The sequence below is a fragment of the Apteryx mantelli genome, chromosome 1 (genome assembly GCF_036417845.1).
Source record: "Apteryx mantelli isolate bAptMan1 chromosome 1, bAptMan1.hap1, whole genome shotgun sequence".
NCBI classification, from domain to species: Eukaryota; Metazoa; Chordata; class Aves; order Apterygiformes; family Apterygidae; genus Apteryx; species Apteryx mantelli.
Window position 1 is genome coordinate 68394078 of NC_089978.1, and position 20757 is coordinate 68414834.

The window sequence follows — 20757 nt, forward strand, 5'->3', positions numbered from 1 at the left end:
TGTTACTGACTTCTCTTTGCAGCTGGAGGGAGATAATAGCAATTAAATATAGAGTTATCTGGACTGATGAAAGCTGATCACAACTGTCTCTCCAGGCTGGTGAAAAGTTGTGGCAAGTGATGAAGTGAGAAAGCTATGCAAACATAAAGGAGTAAATATTTTAAGAAGTGCCTGAAATGTCTAGGATGCCTGTAGAGCAAAATGAACACGCTGTGTTCAAAGGCTGCATTTACAGTAGTAAATAAAATATGCCTAGGAACAGTCCTGGGCGTTGATGTCAATTTGTACTGAATGTGTATATCTCTTATTCACCTAAGCAGTTTGTCTGTGTGCAGGCTGCATGTGTGTTGGAGATGGTCCCTAGTGCTTTCTGGTTCCTGAACCATACCTGGGAATCATAATTACTAGTATAAACGTGTCTGTACTGCTTGCACATAAACATTTGACACTTTAGGTACCTGGCATAAGAAAAGCAGTGAAGATAGGTCAGCTCACATTTTATCTGGGCTAGCAACCAAGCTGCAAACTCTTGGCTCAGGGAGTTAAGTCTGTATGTGGTTTTCTAGTAGCACATGTTAATGCTGAAACCATCCCCCCTTGTTGCTGTGGCTGCTCCTGCTATCTAGATTAAATCTGCCACATTCATTTTACAGGGTAGACAGACCATACGTTTCTTAAAATTCAATTTCCATTTCAAAAATCGTTTGGGTGTTCAGCTGCCTTAAACTTCCTGAAAGTGAATGGAATTTAGGTCACAAAACACTCAGGCTCTTCTGTAAATGCTTCTGTGCTCCTTTCACATGTAGCCCACAACCAGGGGAGAAGCGCATCAGCTCAGCCCCAGAATCACACCTGGACCCATTCTGCTTTTGGGAAGACTCTTTCTGTGTCAGACTCTGTCTGTGACAGCGGTCACTGCAGCTGAGCACCACAGAGATGTTAGATGCCTGTGTAGACCCCCAGCTTCCCACAAATTTTCATGGTTCATTAAGCACCTGTCTGCATATGAGTGAGGAGCTCACATACCTTTTGATGACCTGCTCTTGCTTGCCTATTTCTGTGTTTCTGTCGTAATGCCATACTTGAAGCAGCTTCAGCTGGCTACCTTGGCTATTCAAAGACAGTGCCTGGGCCTGTACATAGCGTCTCAGGTGAGTTTGGCAGGCAGTGCTAATCTGAGTGTTCCTGAATTGGTATGAGGGCTATCTAATTTAAGGCTATCTGGGATATGTTTACATTACTCCACAGGTATAGGATAGTGCACTGCAGAGCCACATATCAAGAGAACAAATCAGCATGCAAACAGTTGCACATATACTTTTGAATGCACATAGATGTACAGCTTATCACTCCTTTGTAATCTACTGATTTTGGCCTGTGTGTCAGAGAAGGGGCCTTGCTCCAGCCTTCTCTCTTCTGCCTAGCATGCTTCCAGCCTGCTACACATTTCAGTGAGGCCCGAGATGAACTCGGTGTTCACTGGTGAGATAAATTGCATGATGTTCACATAAACTGTAGCCTGTATATCCCTTGGTTCAAACACAAGCTCAGGGCAGGAGAGGAAGAGTAGTGTGTCCAGTTAAACCTTCACAGGTATATGTAGGTAAGCAGGAGAACATTGTATCAAGATAACATTGGGGCTCACCCCCTATTGCTTACAAAAACTGCCAGATAGTCTCTAATAACTGTAAGTGGCTATGACTCACAACTGTGGTTCTCCACTGAAAAACAACCCCCCCCCCCTCACAAAATCACTTCAATATTGCACTGTGCCTTGAAAAGTATTAGAGCATGAGTCAGAAGGAAGGCCCCTGTTAGCTGAATGATTCATACCATCAGCAGAGGCGCCTTAAATAAAATTATCCTGGCTACTGTAGTTCTTTGTCTTTAAATAAGGACTGCCTTAGCCTGTAACACAACAAACACATTAATAAATAGACAAAAATTATTTGATAATAGGAAGGTTTCTGAAGATACTGGTATTTTTGCATGAAAACTCTGTCTCCATTGGGACTTAACAGGCAGATCAACAAAACACAGCCTTTCTCCTTCTCCCTCCCACGTAAACCCTACACTCTGCAAACAGGTGGAGATCACATACAGGTTATTTTTAGGACCCAGTTTAAAGCCTAAGAGGGGTGGTAGTAATTATCATACGTATTTTAATGGCTGCCATATTTCTTGCAGTGAGCTTTGACCCATACTCATTACACGGTGGAAAAGACTGAAATACAATCCCCTAAAAAGCAGAAAAAACTCACACAGACCTTTCCTTTTTTTATAAGTCTATGGAGATGTGTCAAGAATCACATTTCTGAAATTCACTGAGTATGTCCCCTCTGGCTATTAATAGGAACTAGACTACAGTTACAGAACTAACTACAGTTACATTGTTCATTTATCATTGTCTTGCAGCACTTCAGAACATAATTGTTTTTTGCCACACATTTCAAAGGAATTGATACTGAGTTTTTCAAAAACCTAAGAGGGCAGGTTTATGACATACCATATCCTTATAATGGAATGAGTTGCATCCTCAGGAAATGCTAGGAGCTCCTTTTAATTATCTGTATACCAGAGTCCAACTGACTGCCCTTTACTCCCTTCACGTTTTTCATTCAAGTTCTGTTCCTTTGGGGTATACTCATGGCACTCTAATAAATTATGTTTGTCAATCTATTGCAAGTGATGTTTTAACTCGTGGATGTCTGTAGCAGCCACATCTGTATTCAGAGTGCCTGCTATGGTGCCTAATATGGTACCTATTATGGTATTCAGGTGATGGCAGTTGAACTTTCTAGTTTCCAAGGCTGACAGACCTGGCCAGCTCTAGCATCAGCAAGGAGACCTGAGAGTTATATCCAGACTTTTTCACAGGTAGCTAATTGAGGTGTGATGCCAGTGTTATTAATGATTACTTTGGAAGTCAGGATCTTTTGACCCAGGATAGTAAGTCACCTGTGTTACACTCTTGAAATCAGGTATAGGTTCTCTGAATCTTACTTCTGAAGATTTCCCATTACAATCATTTTAGCTGACACAACATAAAGCTGACAGTAATTGAAGGGTTAACCAGGAATAAAATGCAATGAGCAATATCTGAGGACCATGGTAAATCTGAATTACTGTTTGTCCTCTCTCTCAAAGGCAGAGCTTTTCTTCCATGTTATACCTTGCAAAATCTCTTCAGCTCTTGCTGTATTCTATTCATGCCTAAAAATCACTCCTGCAGCATTGCCTGACGTGGGCTTGGTCTTAAAAACAGCAAACACCATTGAAACATCTGAACTAGAAAACAGGGGTACAGCCAAACATAGAAACCATGAAATTTTATATATGCAACATTGTTCCCTGTTCTCCTCATACTTGTGTTTTATCCTTACAAAGGATAGCATTTAGAGAGGTGGTCTGCTTTTCCAGTATTTCTTGTGCTGTGTTGAAGTAAATAAAATAGAAGCATAATTATAGAAGAACAGGCAGGTTAGGAAACCTTTGTATTACAGCTGCTTGTGTGTGTGTTCTTTTTTGAATACATTTTTGCTTACTTGGGTTTTTTAAATTTTCTTGTGATAAAAAGAGAAGGTTCATTTTTTCAGGACATCAGTTTACGACTTCTTATGGGCTATAAGATATTGTTAAGGGACTAAAACCACTCTTGAGTACTTTTGGCAGGTAAGCACTGGAGTACATTGCTTAGGAAGATAAAAATCTCCTTTACTACTTTCTCACAGGAAAGAGCTATTTCCCATTTTTTCAGAGATCTAGACAGAAGGTTGTTCACAGATTTTCAAAAACATACCCTTGTATCCATTACACTTGCTTCAGCTATTTTCAGAATTATTTCATGACTAAGATTTACTTTTCTGTACTTCATCAAAATGATGGAAATCAGGATGGCAAGCTCAGAGAAATGTTGCCAGAGCTCACTGCCCTTTCTCTGAACACTTGAGAGAGCTCTGCTCCCTCTGTTCTGTTGTCATTGTTTGTGCTGTGTTTTGGTGGACATCTGGGCCAGAAAAAAAGTGATAGAAGAGTGAGAGGGAAAGCAGGTCAGAGCCGAATAAAGAAGATTTGTGAAACAACAGCTTATGAAGTAACAGTCAATTACATGCTAATTAAATTGGCCAACATGTTTTAGCTTTGTAGCACAGTACATATATAAAACAGCTGTCTCGAAATATTGCCTCCCTCATGATAATAGAGATGACTTTCCAAACATTAAAAATAGGAATAACCATAGGAAGTTATTTCTGACAAAGATATGCTCTGGGAAAGTTTGGGAAACAGTATATAATTCAGGTTTTATGGTCCCTGAATTGAATCTCTGAAAAGGAAAAACTACAGTGTGGTAGTGACACAATGACATTTCTAGAAAGTCAAGTGTTCCCATGGACTGCTAAATGAGTTCTGGCTCAGCTTTTGAGACAGAGTCCAGTCTTGAAACAGGAGTGTAATTAACATCTTTGCCGCTTCATTTCTGGCTTATGTCATAAGAATAATTAAAAGAAGTGACAATTCTCTCTAGATAAAGAATATGTAATACCAGATTCCCTTATGCCTTTTTAAGACGCTCATGCCCTATGAAGAAGGAAAAATGCTATCTAATCAAAATGTTGTTTGCATTCATTTTGCAATGGAAGATACAAGGTGGTGGAGAAGCTGGCTCCTGATATTTTCTCTATTAGAGATGAATAAATCTGTTTACAGAGATCAGAAAGAGGTGAAGTCTATGAAGAACTCAATGAAGGAACAATAAACTCTTACTGAGCAAAACTGTGCTATATCAATACAGGAAGTATTTTTTTGTTTGTTTGTTTTTAGGTCATTTTGGAGAGTTATATAGAGGATAGAAGTGGTATCACTGGACTGATGGATCTATTTGTTCCATGTCGTTCTGGAAGGTACCACGCTGACACTTGCTCTTTGAGTTGTTATTGCACTGAGAACAATTCTGTGATATATCAGGATTTTTAAATGTCTTTGGAGACATGCTACCTATGGACTCATATTTCTATGATTGATTAATTAAACAATGAAAACAGCAGTTTCTTAGCATATCTTGTGCAAAAGAATGTTACACAAACTATTGATAGGAGTGATACAAGTAGAGAGCTTAGGCCTCAACTGTATCCTGGACATGCTTGCATGTGCTTGAGAAGATTCATAGTACCTGGTAAACGTTAGCATTCCTGTGCATCCTGCTCCCTGTCAGACAACCTGGTTGTGTGAATGGGTGAAAAGAAATGGTAATAAGGGCTATAAAAGGAGTCTACCTCTGGTTTATCGATCGGTTATCAGTAGCCTGAAAGACTCAAACCAAGGATTTTGTAAAATCATATTTCAGCTCTTTCCCGAAAAAAGCCTGAAGGAGTGGAGACTTGGGGTGGCAGACAGTGTTAAATATTTGAGAAGTCACGCTTTGTGCTTTTTCAGGTTCCTCGAATATAAAATGAAAATTTGTCTACGTTGGATGATTCACTGGTGACTTCTGAAGTGGCAACATTAGGACATCATGAGTAAAGAAGAGTGAAAACAGAAGTGAGAACCAGAAAGAAAGAACCCCCAAAGCCTGCTTTTGGTTATTTTGGGGACATAGGCAAAATGTATGCCTCTCATAATCCTTATAGTGATGGCAAACTGATTTTGTCTTGATGAATTTTTCTCTGTAGAATGAAACAGGTAATCTGGCAGATAATCCAGTGAGTCTGCAAGGCACATGAGGAGTCGTGAAGAAAAAAGGATCACACACTTCAGACACCTTCAGGGTAGAACTCTTAAGCACTCTTAGACATAGTTCTGTGTGGAGGGTAATAATCAATAAAATGCTGTCATGAATTAATTACAAATATTGAAATAGCTATGCTCTTTATTTTAACTTCCCAATATGATGCCGTGCTACCTGGCTCTGTTCCTGTGCCCAAGCTCCTTAAAAGGTGATGTGTCACTAAAACCAAAATGTAAGATTTCTTTGGAGAACTGAAGTAGTGTGCTGATCTTCTTGTGGCCTTTCGCCCTCAATATGGATGATTCTCTAAGGAAGATTATAATTTTGTTAAAAAAAGTCTAAAAATAAATTTTGAATTAGCAACTTGATTTCATATACAGTGAAGTAAAGGTGGTTTCTTTGATTAGAGAATAAGTAGATAAATGTGTTCTTAAGGCAAGTATAATATTAGTAGCAAAGGCTAAATACATATTTGTCTATAACCATTCATAAAAAATATATGACACTTAATATAAGGTGTTAATCTTCTTTCCTGTGGGTGTTCTTCTGAGAGAGACTCTTATTACTTCCTAGCATCCCCCCCCCAGGAAAAAAACTGGCTGTTTGATGTGACTTTTGACCAAAGAGATTTATCAAGAGAAGATGGATTAAACCCATCCACCCATACCAGATATAATGTTGTGAATAAGAATTATTAGTTCAAATTTGTTTAGATTCTTCAAGTATTTAAAGCAATTTATATCCAAGTACCTGTATTCAGATGAACTCTGTACTCCCAACTTGATTTGAATGAGATACACAACATACAATATTAGAGTTTGTCACTCATGCAGAGAGTTTTTCTAATGACATTAACATTTTCAGTGGGTTTGAACGTGGTCAAGACCCTGAAAACAGTTGTGTTGGCAGCAGTGTGCAGTGTTAACTCTGGTTTATTTTTAGTACACATTTATTCTATTCAAATTTACAGCTGTAAAAAGCTTTTCTGTGTTTAAATAACTGTTTGATTCTGAATGGTTGAACTTGCCATTTGAGTGAGGTCAGCTGAAGAGAAGTAGTCTTTCTTCTTTTTAAGATGATAGTAATAGACTCATTGGTTTGTATAACATCACTTTACCCATCCCAGTAATATCAACAAAAATATGTTACTAGTTGACTGGTTTTAGTTGCAGAAAATTATGAATTGACGCAATATTGGATTTAAAGTCCTTTTTCTTTTGGTCACCAAAGACTAATCCTCCCAATTTATTCCTGCAATTGAAAAACAAACAAACAAACAAACTATAAATCCCTTCCATTATTTCATTCCTTCCCATGAACCTTGGAAGTGTCCACCTTGTACAAAATCACCTGCTCAAAGCGGAATTTTCTTCAGAGCTAGCAAAATGTTTCCCAGCTCAGACCTGGTGCAGGCACGAGCAGAGCATTGTGAAATGGGGAGAAGAAAGTCCTGGGGTCACCATGTCCACCCGTTGCTATTACAGCATAGGTCTGCCCTTAGCTTCTGGCACAGGCAAGGGCACACCGTAGCACTTGTACAGCAGCTGCGGTGGCTGGCCTGTGCTTGCAACCTGCCTCGAAACGCAGAGGTGGGAAGTAGGGCTGGCCCCACGTGACTCTTCACTAATACAGACTCAGGCAGCCATGCCATTTTTATCCTGTTTATAAGTTTATTATGCCCTACCTGAAAATTACTTAGGGCTTTTTCTCCCTCCTTTCCTCCTTTTCTCCCCAGACCTTCTGAAAGTTTGTTCTGGAGTATTGTTGCTCTGGTATTTAGGAACAGCCTTCTGATGGACTGTCTCACTTTCCTCGTGGCCAGTTTCAACCCCTCTGTTCCTTGTGCCAGTATTGTCCTTTAATCTTCCTTACAAATCCTTTTACCTCTCTGGTAAGCAATCATCGTAATCCCCCCAGCCTAGACTTCGTCAGATCAAGTAACTCAAATTATTTTCATTTCCTCTCATATGATATGATCTTCACTGTCTGACTATTTTAATATTTCTTTCCACACTTTTTCAAATTCAATTCATCTTTTATAAACATAACTGACAAGAAAAGTATGTATTTCACACATTGTGTAACCAGTACTTCTGTAATGGTACTTACATTTCCATGTCTCCTCAAACATCTCAAGATATCACTTCTCTTTTTCAAATGTATCCTTGCACTGATTGCTCATAATTATGGTGTCAGTGACTAGACCTCCCTGAGCTTTGTCCCTAGCTCCTTTCCTACTACAGAGTCTATCTCATTGTGAGAGGTGGAGAACTGAAACTGTCTATGTCTTGCAATATTTGTCTACTCAGACCAAAAGGAATAAATAATTAAGGAGAACTGCAGCTTGCAATTTTCTTGACAAGCATAAAGTTATTGTAATAATTGTAATAAAGATATGTACAGGAAAAAACACACCCCGATAGCTTCTGGAAAACTTCATAAACACTTTAAAGAAACTTGAATAATAATTGCAGGGAAAATTGGGAAAAGAGCATGTAGTAAAAATGGTATAATGATCACTTGCTAATTTTGGTTACTCATCCTACTCTCTAATTGACCCTATGTATATTCCTTTGTGTTAATCACCATGCATTGTATGTCATAATAGCTAAGATGACCAGCATTTTCTTTTATTGCTATTTTTAGTAGGCTTTCATGGGTAATATTTGAATTCTTTGATAACCAGTAAAATATCTTTCTGTCAGAGGTGTTTTACACATATTTTTTCTTATCTGGTTAACTGTTAATAGTGTGTAGTACAAGGAAAATAATGCCACTAACTAGCTGGATGATATTGCCACCTGAACTATTTATATTATAGTTTACACTCATAAATAAGACTATGTTTGACTTCCATGTGAAGATATTTGAAGCTCTGGATGAATGAGATGAATAATGAAAAAAGTATAAGCTGTCTTTGAGTGAGATTAGTTTGCTTTGATAATCATGGCGACTTATTCAAAACTGTGCAGAATAACTGCCATTTATAGTGCCCTGTAGACACATTAAGAATGTTTTCAACAGATGCTGGTGCAAATGTGATATTTAAATCTAGCCTCATCTTTAAAATGATATTCTAATTTACTCATGGTCCACAGTTTCTAGCTGTGTGAGGTCTGTAAACTGGAGAATATATTATTGCAACAGTGTTCAGCAAAAGGTTTTCTGTAATGGATTTAAAAAATTGTGATCATAGTCCAGTAAAATTAGTCCCTTTTCAGAACTGTGAATCATTACACACATAAAAGTTCACACCTGGAATGAATGTGTTTCTTTTTGTTTCACTGAAATGAGAAGTCTAGAAAAACTTTAATAAGAACATGGTGTACATCATAAAGTTCTCCTAGGCCTGATTTATCTTTTGCTGTGGCAAAAAGAATGGAAACCAGGACATGGTCCTGTCATGGAAGGAATGAACTGAAATATGGAATTAGTGAGATGATACTCAAAAAGGAGAAACAAAAGTTTAACTAACAAACCTGTGCTAATATCTCTAATCTTTGGCCAAACTCTTGGCTAAACTCCTCAGTAACTCACTCAGAAACAATTTACTGGGAGGGCTTCTCAATAGACTAAGGAAAGACTCAGTAGGGAAAAGTTATTAACAGGTTAATGTTGAAAAGTCTTCTCATTAGTTAAGGACTTGTGTTGGAATGTAACTTTTTCTTGAATATTCTGCTTTAGTCTGATTGATTGTTGTTGTCTGAGTTTAGTGATAGTAGTTCATAGACATAAAAATACATTGTATTTACCTATATGTATGTACACATATGTCTAGACATATAAAGCTTCACAGAATTACAGAAGGGTTGAGGTTGGAAGGGACCTCTGGAGATCATCTAGTCCAACCTCCCTGCTCAAGCAGGGTCACCTAGAGCACATTGCACAGGATCGCGTCCAGGCGGCTTTTGAATATCTCCAGAGAAGGAGACTCCACAACCTCTCTGGGAAACCTCTTCCAGTGCTCTGTCACCCTCACAGTGAAAAAGTTTTTCCTCATATTCAGATGGAATTGCCTGTGTTTCAGTTTGTGCCTCGCGTCCTGTCGCTGGGCACCACTGAAAAGAGTCTCGCACCATCCTCTTGACACCTTCCCTTAAGATCTCCTCTCAGCATTCTCTTCTCCGGGCTAAACAGGCCCAGCTCTCTCAGTCTTTCCTCCTAAGAGAGATGTTCCAGTCCCCTAATCATCTTTGTAGCCCTTCGCTGGACTTGCTCCAGTAACGCCACATCTCTCTTGTACTGGGGAGCCCAGAACTGGACACAGTACTCCAGATGTGGCCTCACCAGGGCTGAGGAGAGGGGGAGGATCACCTGCCTCCACCTGCTGGCAACACTCTTCCTCATGCACCCCAGGAGACCATTGGCCTTCCTGGCCACAAGGGCACATGGCTGGCTCACGCTTAACTTGGTGTCCACCAGCACTCCCAGGTCCTTCTGTGCAGAGCTGCTTTCCAGCAGGTCAGTCCCCAACCTGTCCTGGTGCATGGGGTTATTCCTCCCTAGGTGCAGGACCCTGCACTTGCCTTTGCTGAACTTCATGAGGTTCCTCTCCACCCAGCTCTCCAGCCTGTCCAGGTCCCTCTGAATGGCAGCACAGCCCTGTGGTGCATCAGCCACTCCTCCCAGTTTTGTATCATCAGCAGACTTGCTGAGGGTCACTCTGTCCCTTCCTCCAGGTCACTGATGAAGAAGTTGAACAAGACTGGACCCAGTACTGACCCCTGGGGAACACTGCTAGCTACAGGCCTCCAACTAGGCTGCGCCACTGATCACAACCCTCCGAGCTCTGCCATTCAGCCAGTTCTCAGTCCACCTCACTGTCCACTCATCTAACCCACACTTCCTGAGCTTCCCTATGAGGATGTTATGGGAGACAGCATCGGAAGCCTTGCTGAAGTCAAGGTAGACAACATTCACTGCTCTCCCCTCATCTACCCAGCCAGTCACCCCATCATAGAAGGCTATCAGATTGGTTAGGCATGATTTCCCCTTGGGGAAGCCATGCTGACTACTCCTGATCACCTTCTTTTCCTCCACATGCTTGGAGATGGCCTCCAGGATGAGCTGCTCCATCACCTTTCCAGGGATGGAGGTGAGGCTGCCTGGCCTATAGTTTCCTGGGTCCTCCTTCTTGCCCTTTTTGCAGACTGGGGTGACATTGGCTTTCTTCCAGTCCTCAAGCAACTCTCCTTTCCTCCATGACGTTTCAAAGATGATAGAGAGTGGCCTAGCAATAACATCTGCCAGCTCCCTCAGCACTTGTGTATGCATCCCATTAGGGCCCATGGATCTGTGGGTATCAAGTTTGCCTAAATGATCTCTAACCCGATCCTCCTCCACCAAGGGAAAGTCTTCCTTTCTCCAGACTTTCTCTCTTGCCTCGACGGTCTGGGGTTCCTGAGGGCTGGCCTGAGCAGTAAAGACTGAAGCAAAGAAGGCATTCAGTAACTCTGCCTTCTCTGCATCCTTCGTCACCAGGGCACCCACCCCATTCAGCAGCGGGCCCACATTTTCCCTAGTCTTCCTTTTGCTACTGATGTATTTGAAGAAGCCCTTCTTCTTGTCCTTCACATCCCTTGCCAGATTTAATTCCAAACGGGCCTTAGCCTTCCTCGTCGCATCCCTGCATACTCTGACAACGTTCCTATATTCCTCCCAAGTGGCCTGTCCCCCTTTCCACCTTCTGTATACTTCCTTCTTCTGTTTGAGTTTTGCCAGGAACTCCTTGCTCATCCTCGCAGGTCTCCTGCCCCCTTTGCTTGACTTCTTACTCATAGGGATGCACCGATCTGGAGCTTGGAGGAAGTGATGCTTGAATATTAACCAGTTCTCTTGGACCCCCCTTCCTTCTAGGGCCGTAAGCCATGGCATTCCCCCAAGCAGGTCCCTGAAGAGGCCAAAGTTTGCTCTCCTGAAGTCCAGGGTTGCGATGCTACTTATTGTCCTGCCTCCTCCTTGCAGGATCCTGAACTCCACCATCATGCTCTCATGGTCACTGCAGCCAAGGCTGCCCCCGACCTTCACATCTTCAACCAGTCCTTCTTTGTTTGTTAAAACAAGGTCCAGCAGCACACCTCTCCTTGCTGGCTACTCTGCCACCTGTGTCAGGAAGTTATGATCAATGCTCTGCAGGAACCTCCCTCTCAAGCAATGTCCTGTAGTGTCTGTAATTCTGCTTGTTTAGTTTAACCTACTCTTACATTAATAGAGGAGGCTTAAATTCACAGAGCAGCTTCTTAACATATACACACATTACACATTAGGCTATAAGTGAATAGCCACTCTCTGAGGACCCACCTTCTTTAACAGCGCTTATATCTAAAATGTCTTTGGTATTCATGGTAGAAAGTGCTCTCTTGTTAAGACTTTTCTCAAGAGCTTTTCTCCAGTGCTCTATACCAGCTACTCTCTATTATCTTTTTCAACTTGAGCTATTCTGTAAGGTTAATCATTTTAAAAATCACCCCACAAAATACCTGTCTAGAATTCACATATACTTAGTAGCATTTCATTACAAATTGAAAGAAATGTGCTGACTTTTTCCTCAGAAATCACCTAGGCCTGATTCTTTTTTTAGCAAATTGTTAAAGAATGGAAGAATGATCTTGTTATCAGCGGAGACAGAAGACACAGTGGAGGCTCTGTTTTGTAAAGAAACTATAGCATTAGTAATTAGTGGTTAAGTATGAAAAAAATATATATTGGTTTTAGAAGTCAGAACACATAACAGTGCAAAGTGCAAGAGGTCCCTAACTGGGGAAGTTTTGTATGCTGTGATGGTTCTGCTAATAACTATGCATTGGGGAGTTATTAAGAATTTTTTTTCCTGATTGGTTCTATGTGAAATATGAACACTTACTTTCTAAAATTAAGGAAAAAGATTCCTCTAATTGTGTTGCTTTTGAAAGAACACTTACACAATTAAACGGCTAGGGAGAAAAATCTGAATAACCGTCCTTGGTAATAAAAAGATATTTCTATATAAAGTGTTTCTGAAGAAGTGTGCTCCAGTCCAGACAGCAACCAGCTATTAACTGTGGTGTTGCCAAGCAACACTACCTTGCCCTCTTAAAATTAAAATGAGTGCTTGCACTCTGAGGAGCAATGGGGTTAAAATGGAGGGGACACAGATCCCATTGAAGTGCAAGAAAGAGCTGGAACTTTGCGGAGTTACTTATTGTCTGTGCAATTGAATAATTTATGAGCATTCATATTCTGAGGCACAGATTTGTTTATTGCGGCCATCAATATGTGTTTGATCATGTCTGTTTATTAGATGAAGCACATCAGTGTTTCTGTATTTATTTATATATAGTCTGCATATATTTACCAGTACAAAATTTTAGTTATTTTGTGCTAGCACAGTTATCTTTTTATCTGGTATCTCATGTTGGACTGGGATTTAAAGCAATGATAGAGGGAGGCTAACAAAGCAAAAGAAAGAGTCGAAAATTTCCTATTTCAGTCCAGAATCCTAGGAGAAGAGTTGCAGTACAGAGGACCTGCTTCTCCACCATATTACCCAAAGAAATCAATTGATCAAGTTTCTGGTGAGGACATGAATTCACAAACTAGGGAAAAGTCACCTGATAAACTGGAAAATAAGGGTGTAAGAAGAAAACTTTCCCACTGTCTGTTTGAGGAAGAAGAATGTAAAGCCCTATAGGGTGAACGCCCATATGTGGAACTGAGCGGTGTGACAGAAATATTTCTTAGAGATTCCCAGAAAGGGAGACTACACTATGCTCTTTTGCTGTTTTTCCATACTGCCCTTCTGCTAGTGAGATGTATTGGTTTGCAGATTTCTCAGACCAAAACATGAGGAGCTTACTTCACTAGGTCTCAGAGAGAGAAATAATGCATTAGAATTTTCTTGGCTTCAGCAGAATGCTGGGGATGTGCAAGAAATTCATAAGAGATTTGGGAGAGTTGGCCCTAATTTATAGTGGGAAGTTGAAATCTGATTCATTCCTAGAGGCAGGAAAACAGAAAGAGGTCCCAGAAAACCAAAAAAATGAGCAGGGGGTGAGATTCAATTCTGGATTCAGACACTGAAATCCAGGTACTATACTGTAAAAGTCTATACTTAAGACATGTGAGATAGATGCCTGTGACCCTGGGATGGAGCCAGTACAGTAGATGTACTCTGGTGAGCTATCTATGTCATCCTCCAAGGATGGCTGAGGCGCTGGTGTTTGACCACCTGAACTGCTGTCTCTTTGGGCTCCCTTGGCTTTACTGATCTGTTTAGTTGCCTAAATATAGGCAACTGGAGACTTAGGTGACCATTGACTATAATGAGGACTTAGACAGGTAGATCACAGATCTACCTTATAGCTATCTGATGTTAGATGTCTAAACCTTAAACTTAATCCTCACCACAGGAGAGGATTCAGTTGCCTAAACATTGGTATATACTCCCTTTCAGAGATATCCACCCGGCTGCTAGGTGCCACTCCTGAAGAATGCATTCCTATGCTCCCTGTCATATCTGCCAGCCTCATCTACATGTCCTGGACATTGTATGACCTCTCAAATGGTGCTAGATGTTTTTGTTTAGGCAGAGGACTCCACAGGGCCTGGTGCTTTGCTCCACGTGTAGGACCCTGGTACCTGTTCTCTGAGGACCCCACGAGCGCAATTATAAAGCAAAGGTTGGGATTCACCTCATCAAACTTCAGAGGCTCAAAGCATAGAAGCAGGTATCAGTTGCCTAAACATAACTGACTGGTACCATCTGAGATCTCCAGCATCATCTGAGATTTCTGCACAGGCCCATTAGATACGATACAGGACCTGCTGGAGACTAGGTCTGGAAACAAGGTGGGATAACTTTGTAGATTTAAAATGGTAGTAGGCACCTGTGTTTAGGTAACTGAATCCCATCCTAGGTGTCTATATTTAGGCTAGCCACCCCATGCACCTTTTATATTTTATAGAAGGAAACAGACCCTCTAGTATTGTGATTATGTCTTCTCCCAATACAAATGTCTGTTATGCCTAGCTTGAAAGTAGACATGCACGTTGTAATTATCTAAAGTTAGGCAAGGTGAACTCAGCTGGAGTTTTCCACTTAATTTCATCTTAACTGTGAACCAAGGATGCTGCTAGAAAGTGATATTACATCCTCATTCTCTTTTCTGAAGGAAATACTGCTTAAGAAAAATAAACATACAGAGTATATATTTTTTAACACTATCAGTACCTGGTGTGTGTTAAAACCGGGTATAATTCCACACAAAGATTTTGTAAATGGGTATGGCTCATGCAAGGTATAGGCTAAAAATCTGCACTGGATGTTTTTGAATGCAGATCTAGATCTCTTAAATTCAGTAAAAGGGAATAAAGATGTCTGAAGAGGTGATGAGTCACTTATTTGTTTTCATGACTGTATAAATATTACTCTTGTACTGAGTATGCAGTAGAGAGGTCCATAACTTCCAAAGCAGTGAGCTAATAAAGCGTAACAGTCTAAGTTAGTGTGACATTTCTTATGCTAACATTATGTCATGCCCTCTGATTGCCCGCATTGCTTGAGCTGTTGGTAGACATGAAAATTATTTCTGATCTCATTCATGTAAAGTTTGTTCCTGTGCTGGTGTTTATACTGTGGAGGAAAAAGGATGAGCAGGGAGGCACTGCGGGGCGGAACATGGGAAGGTCGTAACGGGCGGAGCACTGCTGCCGGAGAAGAAGGCGGGGCTTTACAGCATTATAATAGAGTAGGACACGCTTCATTAAACGCCATTTTGCCACTCCTCATATTGGTGTCTGTGTGGTGATGGTCCGGGGTCTGGGGAGAAGGCCCCGTGCCTCCTCGGTAAGAACGAGAACAGTAACAAGTGGTGACCCTGACGTGATACCGAGGAGGCGGCTCGGCCGGCGCAGGCGCCGGGAGCGTGAGGAAGGGATCCGGAACCATGGAGGCCATATGTAAGGTAGTGATGGCCTGCGCCAAGGAATGGCGGGCGCCGCTGAAGGCGGGCGCGATACGAGCGTGTGTAGAGAGGCTCGTAAAGGAGGGAGTGATTACTTCTCCTATGGAGATTCTGCGGGAGGAACTGTGGCTGCAATGCACAGCAGCGCTGGCGGAGTCCCCGATGAACGGGGGATCCGCGAGGGAGTTAAAGGTGTGGGGGCTGATAAGAATGCTCCTGCGGAGCGCGAGGGAGGCCCCGGAGAAAGAACGGGAGAGTGGGGGCGGGGAGGTTCCAGTGATCCTACCAGTGGAATCCCAGGAGCCGCCTCCGGTGTATCCCTGGCAAGATCTCGCACAAGACAGAGAGGGATGGGGGGTCGACGGGACCGAACCCGAGGATTGCGTGCCTGGCGCAGTTTTGAGGAAGACGCTTAGTGAGGAAGATAGGACCCTGCTGCCGTGGGCCCCGGCAGAGGAGGGTGCTGTAGGCGGGGAGAGTCAGGCACTGCAGCGAGGGAGGAAGGGTAACGGCCAAGCAGAGCGGAGAGACCAGAGTTCGACCTTGAAAGGAGGGAGGAAGGTTCGGGTGAGATTGCCGGTTGAGGAGGAGAGCGGAGAAGATAGCAGCGACGAGGAAGGCGGGGGCTTGCGAGAAGTTACGCGCAGGCTGCGGGGGTGTGCAATAGGAGAGACACAGCCGAAAGGGAAGCCGAAGGGCGGAGAAGAAGTAACAACATCCCCGGTCGACACCCTATTGCGTGCATTAGAGGAAATAAGGCGGGAGGTCATGGCCACAACAGAGGCTTCGCGGGCCGTGTATGAAGAACTCGGGAAGCTAGTAAAGGTAGAGCCACCCTGGACAAAGATAAAACAGACACACGCAGAGAGCTTCACTGAATTCTGTGACAGGCTCCAGCGGGCCATTGCAGAGTCAGACTTGCCCCCTGAGGCCCAGGGTCCGGTCATGATGGAGTGCCTCTGGCAGCAGAGTGACGCCATGACGCAGGACATCCTGAAAACGATCCCTAAAGGAACACCACTTTCGGTTGTCATCCGCACGGTACTGCAAAAACAGAATCAGGGAACAGCAGCAGCGCAGGCTCTTGTCACGGCGTTGGACCAGATGAGAAAGGGACCACAGCGTTGCTTCTCTTGTGGATATCACAGGGAAGAGGGTATGCTGCGGTGAAACGGGAGGAGCAGATAAGATGGGTTCCAATGAAATGCATAAAACCTGACCTAAATGCACGTACGGGAGGGTCTGGGGTGTAACTAATCATTCTTGGTGAGATTCCATCCTGAACAGGGCGACGCCAGACGGGATGCTGCTGCATGGCTGCATTGATGCTTATCGCCGGCTTCATGATTCCGGGGACCGCAGAGTCATACTGGAGGAGATGAGCACAGGCGCACAGAGCAGCTCACTACTGCATCCCGTTCAACCCCGAGGCGGGGCCGACAGAGACTTTCCTGACAGGGAACAAGTCAACACAGGGGCATGGATCTTGTCATGGTTTGATTAGAAATGGCTTATAACACTAGGCTTGATAGCACTCACAGTAGTAATAGCGATATGCTGCGGCTTGCTAATTCTGAATTATTGCTTACGGCATGTACGGCTTAACTGCTTGATAGACATGAGCATAGAGTATATCAATTAATAGTACAGGAAAAAGAGGTTCTAGACAAGATATTTGCATGAGAAGCGGTAGACTAGGCGTAGCGGAAGATCACGCGGTGTGACGCGCAGCCTAGGGGTGGAAACGAAGTGCACCTGTATGTAAGCTTGCACGCAGCCCACAATAAACGCCATTAGACGAATGGCTAACTAACCTGTTTGGCAATCTACCACAGTGGCTAATGGGACTGCTCGCTGAAGGCTTGCGCATTGTGCTAATCCTCATAATTATAGGCTTATGCTTGTGTGTAATACTGAGCTGCGTTAAGAAAGCCTTGCTGAAAGTAGCGGGCCAAGTCTGGATTGCTCGAAAACAAGAAGGAGAACTTCTGGAGGAATGGCTGGGCTTTGGGGGGGGGAATATAGTCTGTTGGAAATGAGCAATCCCGCCTATGCCTTTAAGGTTTTCCCTGAACGACGAAGAAGACAAGGACATCGCCTGCGTTAAGAATCGGGAAAAGGGGAGGCAGCACACAGCTCTGCTCACGAAGCTACTGATGCAAGGAACCACCCGATGGCGATCCCGTCGAGACACACCGCACTTCCGCGTGTTTTGTTGTGTCCCGCTCGATCTACCGAAACACCGTTGATGGGAGAGGGGGAGATGTGGAGGAAAAAGGATGAGCAGGGAGGCACTGCGGGGCGGAACATGGGAAGGTCGTAACGGGCGGAGCACTGCGGCCGGAGAAGAAGGCGGGGCTTTACAGCATTATAAAAGAGCAGGACGCGCTTCATTAAACGCCATTTTGCCACTCCTCATATTGGTGTCTGTGTGGTGATGGTCCGGGGTCTGGGGAGAAGGCCCCGTGCCTCCTTGGTAAGAACGAGAACGGTAACATTATACAAACCTAATTAGCGAGGTGTGAATTGTTCAAAAACATTGTGCTTTTACAGGGTGGATGGCAGGATTTCCAGGTAACTGTATGAGAGATTACTCCACCTTTGCATTGCCTGAATGGAGTCACAAGTGCTCAGCAGGACTTTTTTAACAGAGGAAATATATATCAATATAAAGATAATTATTGTTTATTATAAGTGAAACAAAGGTAAAAAAGTTTCCTCAGACACAAACAACACAGCCATAACTCTGTCAGTGGAGGTGACTTTACGTAGTAATTTTTCGGATGTTCTATGAGTTTTCTTCAAAGCCCTAAGAAAGTAATCTGAGGTTAAACTTTTATGTGTGACGCTAAGCAGAACATTTATACCCTGCCAGAATTAAATTAAAGCATTTGGAGGACTTTCATGACCTTGTCTAATTATAAGATCATTACCACCTTCTGTTTCCCATATAGCTAACTGAAAGGGAAAGTCTAAATACTTCCAAACTCGGAATAGGGTCCTCACATGGAAAGAGTGGTGGGAAAGAAGTAATAGTGTACAAAAGGCTGAGAGTCACCATTAAGATATAGCTGATGTAGGTGATATTGACAGTCATATTTCTAAGAAAGTTTCTATCCAGTAGCAACAAAATAATCTCTTGAAATTGTTTTTTGTGACATGAAAATATTTCTAATCATAACTCTTGGCTGATTTCTAACCCTAACCATCTATTTTCTATGAGAAAACACGAGGAAGTTTTTACTTATTATTTTCGATACTATCTTTGCCAAATGCAGATACAAATTATGGTGATTCCCAAGGCTGGCATTTAAAATGAATTGTAACACTTTTGTCGTGTTGTTTGGATTTGGATTGATGAGTAATAACTAAAACTAGTAAAAAGAAAGCCTTTAGAAGATTAAAAGGATTAAGATAATGGCTACAGCTGTCTAACTATATTATAAAAAAAAGAAGACTGATGCATAAGATTGATTCTCTAACAAACAACTTATTTGGAATATGTTCTTTGTCTGATTTATAAGATGCACAACTTCAGCACCACCTTCACTGCATTAGGCTGGGACCCTGAATCTTATTTAATGCATTGTTTTGGAGACAACCTGGGGACGGCAGCTCCCTTCATATTTTATTTATGTGTTTATGTTTTTTCTCATTCTCCTGTCTTGTTTTCATGGGTTTAATGAAACATTTGAGTGCACAGTAGAGATAATAAGAAAGCCTGACATTTGCAAATGCCAGTTTAATAACTAGCTCTGGAGACCCTGTGTATTGTCATTGGCTTGACTGAACATTAGAAGAATGAAAAGCAACTCTTTCTTTCCAGTTATAACTTATGAACAGTTATAACCTACTAACAGAGGATGCACTGTTCTACTGACTGTCGGTGAATACAGTGTACCTAGGTAGTCTTCCTCTTCATCATAATTAATGTTGATCAATCTCACAGAAACATACAGCATGAAGTTCAGCTCTTCTCCAATTGCTTCTTCGAAGTGCTATAGGTTTTTCCAATTGGATTGCATAGATCTTAAACACAGGGATCTTTTTTGCAGTTAAGTTTTTGTTTCTTTTCATTAGAAAGAAACTTGTGGTTTTCTTCTGTTTCTAAATCCACTTTTCCTTACCTTGTATTGTAGCCCTCTGACAAAAATCAGCACCAGAGCAAGACCAGCCCTCTCCAGCTGAAGCTACGCTGGAGGTGAAGTAAGCAGGGGAGTGACTTCTGCAAGCTGTAGGCAAGAGACCAGGCCTCTCTGAGTGCACTGATGGCACCACTGGGCTGCAGAGGTGTTTCTGACTCCCTAGTGTAAAACACTACCAAGAGAAAAGCCAAAGCTGCTGATCAGGGTAAACACAGTGTTGTAATATTTTTAATAGACAATACTGCAAATTAGCAGGACAGTTGTTTTTGAATGCCTAGAGAGGGCACAGGAATTGTAGGTGTGCTAAGGGGGAAGGAATTAATTAATTCCTTTGATAGATATTTTAGTGTTATTGTCAATGTGAACTTCCTGGAAGAGGGATGAGAGACATCATAGCATAGCTTTTGCAGTTTAATGTTCAGAGATATCTGCCAAGTGGTGGAGAAATCAATGTGAATGAAACACTAGAGAGCAGCAAGTGTGAAGAAACATGCAGGAACCTGTCACTCGGCACAAGGGAGTAATAAAAATCATAAGACATAGAACTAATACTGGAAACAAAGCAAATAAACTTAGGGAAATAATGCATAACTAAAATGCCAATAATAACAAAGATGATCTCAGATACCGTTCCACTTCATGCTGCTGTAAAAGCATTATTATAATTAAGCCCCTGACATCCTTCTGAAGCCCGGAAGGTAAATATCATTATCCATTATTCACACACAGAGAAATGGGGTGGAGAGATTAGGTGACCCAGGACAGCAGCAGAGGACATTGACAGTGCAGATAGGATTATAACTGAATTATTGGGTTACCAGCAGATCACACCCTTTTATGCCTGAAAAAGAAAACAGAGGAATATTTAAAGAGATAGTTGGAGATAGTAAAGGGAGACGCAAACACAGAAATTGAAGAGATCTATACCAGTATCAGGAACAAGAAA